This window comes from Haliotis cracherodii, unplaced genomic scaffold (genome assembly GCF_022045235.1).
Source record: "Haliotis cracherodii isolate W230 unplaced genomic scaffold, xgHalCrac1.p SCAF_2, whole genome shotgun sequence".
Classification (NCBI taxonomy): Eukaryota; Metazoa; Mollusca; class Gastropoda; order Lepetellida; family Haliotidae; genus Haliotis; species Haliotis cracherodii.
Window position 1 is genome coordinate 17,989,429 of NW_027266275.1, and position 8,498 is coordinate 17,997,926.

The following is an 8,498-nucleotide window of genomic DNA, read 5'->3' on the forward strand; positions in this document are numbered from 1 at the left end:
TTGGTCTTGGTCTGTAATATCAAGCAAGGCATTGTCAGACAGTGTTGTCCAAATGTTTTCGGTTGCAGCTGATAAATGGTTTACGTATAACCATGTACAGTTCTTGCAAACTTCATACATAACCTGTTCGGCAAGACAGTGTTCATCCATTATAAAACTTATTTGACAATACGATGTTTACTCTAGATTTTCTAAAATTATATATATAAATCTTTGAATGGTATTTAAGAAGTGATACACATAAGGTAGAGAATTTATTAATGCCAATTTATTTATTATGAGGAACACAAAGATTCGGAGTATATACTCACTCCTTCATCAGGTGAATATGAAGCAGAGAACATATATATGTACCAGTAAGAACAACAAAAGTTATAAGATAACAAAGGTGGAAACTTAACAAAGCAAGCCAACAGAAATGGCAATATTGCCAGACAAACAGGACATTCATTATGAGAGATCTTAATGTGTCTTGTTTATTAAAAGGCAGTTTTCGGCAATGTCTTGCAATATCTAGGTGCAAGGAAACAGCACCTAAAGAAAAGAGGCACGTAGGGACTTAGCAGTACGGAACTATGAATTACATCCATGACATATCCTAATAATTGATATCCTATTCAGTCGGCCACTCACTCACTCACTCACTCACTTGAATCGCATGATCTTTGTATATTGTGAGTCTTGGTCACGTCGCTTAAATACATTAAAAGTGGAATAAAGAAAAATGTCCCTCTGATAAAGAAAAACGAATTGCCATGCAGGGAAATCTAACATCCGCCATAATCCCCAATCGACCTTACCAAATGGGCAAAACTCACATTAATGTTTGCAGCTCAGAAGACATTGAACGGATATTTTTTTATATTTAGTCGAGATCTATAATTTCGATTTGAAACAGCGTAATTGAGAAGTCATGCAGCGTAATGTTTATGTGTATGTTATTATATATTCATGAAGAACAGGAAGTTGATAGTGAGTGGAGCAGCTTCCTATGTTCTAGCTGAAATGTCAATGTCAGCCACGACTGATTGAGTGTCTGTAGGCAGCAACATTCCACCTATTATCACTGCAGCAGGATAATATTCAAGATTAGGCCAGCCAACCACCACTACAGACATGCATTTAAGCTAGGTGATCTGGATACGACTTAACTTTTGTTCTCTTGCGCCGTTTTTTCTGACTCGTCGTAAAAAAAGAATAAAACTTAAGATATTTCCTTTCATTTTCACATGAGGTCTGACAACATATATATCATATATACATTGTTGTGGAAGACACACGGGGGAGGTATGTCATGCCCCCTATAGCTGTGGAGGACACCCGGGGAAGGTATGTCAGGGCTCATATAGCTGTGGAGGACACACGGAGGAGGTATGTCATGCCTCACATTGCTGTGGAGGACACACGGAGGAGGTATGTCATGCCTCACATTGCTGTGGAGGACACACGGGTGATGTGTGTTATACCTCACATTGTTGTGGAGGACACACGGATGAGGTATGTCATGCCTCATATTGTTGTGGAGGACACACAGAGGAGGTATGTCATGCCTCACATTTCTGTGGAGGACACACGGAGGAGATATGTCATGCCTCACATTGCTGTTGAGGACACACAGAGGAGGTATGTCATGCCTCATATGGTTGTGGACTACACACGTGGGAGGTATGTCATGCCTCATATTGCTATGGAGGACACACGTGGGAGGTATGTCATGCATCATATGGTTGTGGACTACACACGTGGGAGGTATGTAATGCCTCATATTGCTGTGGACTACACACGGGGGAGGTATGTCATGCCTCATATAGCTTTGGAAGACACACTGAGGAGGTATGTCATGACTCACATTGCTGTGGAGGACACACGGAGGAGGTATGTCATGCCTCATATTGCTGTGGAGGACACACAGAGGAGGTATGTCATGCCTCATATGGTTGTGGACTACACACGTGGGAGGGATGTCATGCCTCATATTGCTATGGAGGACACAAGTGGGAGGTATGTCATGCCTCATATGGTTGTGGACTACACACGGGGGAGGTATGTCATGCCTCATATAGCTTTGGAAGACACACTGAGGAGGTATGTCATAACTCACATGGCTGTGGAGGACACACGGAGGAGGTTTGTCATACCTCATATTGCTGTGGAGGACACACAGAGGAGGTATGTCATGCCTTAAATTGCAGTGGAGGACACACGGGGGAGGTATGTCATGCCTCATATTGCTATTGAGGACACACTGAGGTGGTATGTCATGGCTTATATTGCTGTTGAGGGCACACTGGGGAGGTGTGTCATGCCTCACATTGCTGTGGAGGACACACGGAGGAGGTATGTCATGCCTCCTATAGCTGTTGAGGACACATGGGGGAGGTATGTCAGGGCTCATGTAGCTGTGGAGTACACACGGAGGAGGTATGCCATGCCTCACATTGCTGTGGAGGACACACTGAGGTGGTATGTCATGCCTCACATTGTTGTGGAGGACACACAGAGGAGGTATGTCATGCCTCATATGGTTGTGGACTACACACGTGGGAGGTATGTCATGCCTCATATTGCTATGGAGGACACACGGAGGAGATATGTCATGCCTCATATGGTTGTGGACTACACACGTGGGAGGTATGTCATGCCTCATATTGCTGTGGACTACACACGGGGGAGGTATGTCATGGCTCATATAGCTTTGGAAGACACACTGAGGAGGTTTGTCATACCTCATATTGCTGTGGAGAATACATGGAGGAGGTATGTCATGCCTCACGTTGTTGTGGAGGACACACTGAGGAGGTATGTCATGCCTCACATTTCTGTGGAGGACACACGGGGAGGTATGTCATGCCTCATATGGTTGTGGACTACACACGTAGGAGGTATGTAATGCCTCATATTGCTGTGGAGGACACACGGAGGAGGTATGTCATGCCTCATATGGTTGTGGACTACACACGTGGGAGGTATGTAATGCCTCATATTGCTGTGGACTACACACGGGGGAGGTATGTCATGCCTCATATAGCTGTGGAGGACACACGGAGGAGGTTTGTCATGCCTCATATTGCTGTGGAGGACACACGGAGGAGGTATGTCATGCTTCCAATTGCAGTGGAGGACACATGGGGGAGGTATGTTATGCCTCACATTGATGTGGAGGGCACATGGGGGAGGTATGTCATGCCTCACATTGCTGTGGAGGACACACAGAGGAGGTATGTCATGCCTCATATTGCTGTGGAGGACAAACGGGGGAGGTATGTCATGCCTCACATTGCTGTTGAGGACACACGAGCCTAGATGTTTCTCCAATATATGCTTGTCCACAATTGGAGAAATATTATATTTTATGTATTATATTGGAGAAACACCTTGGCCCCTCAAGACTCGAATTAAAGAACACCAAACCTCAGTCTCCAAAGATGACTTTAAATCAGCTCTATCAGATCATATCCGTGACAAACCAAGCCACAGCATCCAGTCGGATAAAGTCAAAACCTTCACCACCAACCATCAACATCAGAAGACTCCAACTGTCAATCAACCGTGACCCCTGGCATACCATCAACTCATCAAAGATGTCCAATAAGTCATAATACTTCTGTTTATGTTACTGACTTCGCCGGTCAATTTACTACCCTTTTTGTGTACATAACAGGCTTCTCCACTCCAGTGTAACTACGTCTGATATCTACTCTACCGAATAAACACCGCCTCGTACCTGTATATATACTTGTCCGATGGTAAGTCAGTATTCACTGCTGAATTGGAGGCAATTCATCATGCACTCAAATTCATATCGGAGCGTCCGGAAGCAAAGACAGTCGTCCTATCAGACTCCAGGCCAAAAGCAGTCAATATTCTATACGAATATACAAAACTATCGGACCAAGGGCAACAGGTGGAGCTGTGTTGATCCCCTCTCAAATAGATATTCATGGAAATAAAAAACCCAGACTCACTGGCGAAGCTAGCTCTAGACAAAGCGGAGATACAGCCTATTCCCTTTAGTAAACTAGAGGTAAAAAGCAAAATCAAAGCCTCTATAGCCCAAAGATTGCAAGCCCACTGGTAAGATAAGCAGATGGCTATACAAAATTCAACCCAAGATCCAACAAAAGCAAAACTCATACTCTAATGAAAGGGAAATTGAAATTGCCCATTTTACGCCTCAGACTTGGTCACAAAAGCACTATGACACACACACACACGCACGCACGCACGCACGCACGCACGAACGAACGAACGCACGCACGCACGCACGCACGAACGAACGCACGCACGCACACACACACACACACACATGAGGGTCAGGTCAGCCGAAATTGCTTAGGCAGAAGGCGACCTCTTAAACGCCTAATGCAACAACAACACCCTGTACATCACTTGCTTGATAACGGTGTTAGAACCTACACCGAAACGTCACTCCAGTTGTTCATCCATAGATCTTATCCTAACTAAGTACTCCAACTTCTAAATGCCTCTCAAAGAAGAAACTATATCGTGTCAACATCGGTATGATTTCGTAGTGACATCGCACTGATACAGTACCAAACTCGTGTTCCATTCGTAAAAGGTTCGTGATGTACTCGAACTACATTGTGCTATTGCTATCATTATATGTCATAATAATCGGTTAACATATAATTTGGTAGATATAGAAACTCCCTAGAACTATATGTGCAGTGATGCAGAAATAAGTGACGTCATGTATATCTCCCATCTTAAATGCCACTTAAATAATCATTGGATGCTCCTAGATAGATGACTCTGTTGAGATTCCTGGTTAAATAATCCCCCGCAATGCCATTGGTGATTGTGTGTAATAGGACCACGGTGATGTTCACAAAAGCAGTAGATGGTATGTACGGTCCGGGTTCGGTTCTTTGCAGGTCGCTGTTATATAACATAGTGCTGAGGGCGACGTTAAACAACGAACAACAATCCCTAAACAGATTAAAATAACAAACGTGACATGGACGGTTTCGCTCCTGTGTTGTGAACATTAAAGCTCACATAGCCTTTGTTTCTTGTATTGACGCGCAACGATAACCGCTATTCATCGATACGAGGCTGGATCGTACATCTAAACATGATGGCACTATTCATGCGAAAGTGAGGTGTCCGTTAAAACATTCACGCGACGGCAATGAGTGGATATGCAAATGGTTTTACTCGCCTACGGGTAACGTACATTCATGTATGCCACAAGGGAGAGACTGTGTCAATAAGCTCATGTATTTAACTGCGAAAGCAAGTCGGCCTATGGTGACAGCAACAGGATGCCGACTTGTTTTTGATATTTACTTTGTCCTTATCAGCTTGTAGTTGCAATTGATCATGATGAGGTACTGGACGAAGCATTACTGTTTCAACATCACGACAGTTGCAACTATTTGTTTATCGATTATATATGAAGAACAATCTCTGAAGCTAAATCGAAATAATGCATAATATTGGGTAACTTGCTTCCAGAGGCGACAGCAACGTGTATTTTATAGATCTTTCTCGAATCTAGAAAGATTAAACACTCCATGAGAAAGGATTGGTTGAAGTCAAAGCAAGCAAGGCCCATCTGTATGCATGTTACAATAAACATACTTTATATGCTTGACTAAATGTCCGGGAGGTCCGTAAACAATTCAGATTAGGTGGTATTAGAGGCGAGTTAGTAAGTGAAAGGACATCATTTTTCCATGTTCCATTCAATACAATAGAAAATGTCCTGGCTTCGAGTTCCAGTTGTCAACAATTTGTAACCAATTAGATTGCTGTCAGCTTTTGCATTTCTTTTGTACTGAAATGATAGGAACTAACGACATCTCAGTGACAAATAAACAGTGACCACCTTGAAGCTTCTCTGTGGTTCATTAGATTCACAATTTCACATATCACTTCATTTACTCAAATCACTTTGTTTTCTACGTTTCTTGCTCAGGCCTGGCGTTATATAGGTCGCAGTTGCAAGTTTGATTGTTTGCTGTTTAGCGCCGCACTCACCAATATTCCTATCTATATGACGGCGGTCTGTAAATAATCGAGTCTGGACCAGACAATCCAGTGATTGACACGATGAGCATCGATCTACGTAATTGAGTCGCGATGACATGCATCAATCAAGTCAGCGAGCCTGACAACCTGATCCCGTTAGTCGCCTCATACGACAAGCATAGTCGCCTTTTACGACAAGCATGGGTTGCCGAAGATGTGTTTGTACACACTCCTGACTACGTTGAAACGTACAACGTTTCAGTAATCATTAATTCCTGATCGTTATCTGCGGTTCTCTTGCATTGAACTCGTATGAGAGGGCACGGGCGGTCCAGTTGCCCATGTTGCCCCAATACAATGTGAAGAGGGGAATCCCTAAGACCAGAAACATGTGATCGTGGGTTCAAATCCCAGTTTACCCTGATTATGTTTCGAGGTTTGTCAACACCATGCGTGCTCGTGGGTTTCACCAAAGTGGTAAACGTTTAAGACCTGCATCACATAGGGTTTCCTCTAACTTCAAGCTGACACAGCGTGATATAACTGAAATAGCGTTCAAAGCGGCGTTAAACTAAACTTACTCCCTCTCTAGACCCGTGAAGATCGGGTTAGAACAGGTCTTCAGCAACCCATGCTTGACTTAAAAGGTGACTATGCTTGTCGTAAGAGGCGACTAACGGGATCGTGTGGTCAGGCCCGCTGACGTGGTTGATGCATGTCATCGCATCCCAATTGCGTGGATCGATGATCATGATGTCAGTTACTGGATTGTCTCATCGAGACTCGGTTATTTACAGACCGCCGCCATATAGGTGAATATTGCTGAGTGCGGCGCAAAGCATCAAACAAACAAACTTACTCCCTCACTAAAATTGTTCAACTATATCATATAGTAATATTCCTGTCACGCGTGTTCACTTCATACATGAGAGGATCTATCGGGTTTATTGGAATGATCACAAAAAAGTCATATATCAGAAGCTATCAGAAACAGGCATTTGGCAGTGGCTGTTTACTCAGATGAAAAGGCAACAATAGCAACAAAACTAACCACCCCTTATGTGCAAAGATGCCCGATTCGTTTAGTAAATATTATAACCCGGTCACCTTCCCTGATTTGCTTCAGATTTGTCAAATACGCGGCAATGGGATCAGTCATAGGAGTTAACAATGTTGAAACAGGTATGTGTTTTTAAAGAATGGAACAGCATATCTATATCTTTAGGTAACAAATTGTAAATATGTCACCCTCTACTAAGGGCAGGGGTCTCTCAGTTCTCAGTATACAGTTACTTTATATGGGCCGATGGCCCACTACATCAAGCATGAAGATTGAAGTTCATTCATTAACGAAAACGACAATACCTTTATGTTCCAGAACGATGTATTGTCGTATATTGTCAATTAGGATAAGCTGATACTTTTAACGCACTCCTTAATTATTTTAACTTTAAGTAATATAATTATGACGGGTATACCGCATTTCTACCATATCTGTGTATAGGAGTCTATGCATCAAGTCTAGTCGTATGAAAACACAAATTAAAAATACCAAGCATGCGATGTCTATGGACCTCTCTTGATAATACAACCTGCCAACGAAAACAGTTAGTAAGTAAATTTTGAAGGATGGATTTGAAAATCAATATAATCATGAATAAACAAAATGAAATAATGTTTAAGACTTTCATACCTGGCGAGCGTTGAAAAATACCAAATCTCTTCAAAGTTGAAGCAGTTCCCGTTAGCCCGTGGGTGTTGTAATACTTCAGTGAAGAATGGTCTTTATATCTCACATTATCGCTTCACAAACCAATCAAATCCCTAATCAGGTTTCGACTTCACATCACACGCATTCGTCAGTCGTATAATGATACTGGTGTCAAAAACTTCTGACTTTTTGGTTCAATATTTATTCGTTTTTGCTTGCACATTATTTCCATAATTAAGTAGTTATTTCACGATTGATATGGTATTGAAACAAACACTGTGAAGTAGACCAGATGGATCAATATAATACACACCATGTCCACGGGATCGATGCTGCTGACGTTGGGAGGTCGTTGTTATGATGTTTTGTGACAACGTGCAAGAAGTGGGGATTCAACAGCAACATAGCCGTGACGCACATCTCCTTCTGTTGGTCGTCTTCATGGATACAGTTTAAACTGAAACTGACAAACACTGACATCTATCAAGTAGAGCTGTTGAATTTGTGGCCAAGCATACTGAGCCATGGAGGTCTGGACATGGGTAGACGGGATCGCGGCGGATGGAATGAGGGGTGATCTAGAAACGGGTAGATGGGATGACGGAAGTTGGGAGGAGGGGTGATCTGGACATGGGTAGACGGGATGACGGCAGGTGGAAGGAGGGGTGATCTGGACATGGGCAGATGGGATGACGGCAGGTTGAAGGAGGGGTGATCTAGATACGGGTAGATGGGATGACGGAAGATGGGAGGAGGGGTGATCTGGACATGGGTAGACGGGATGAAAGCAGGT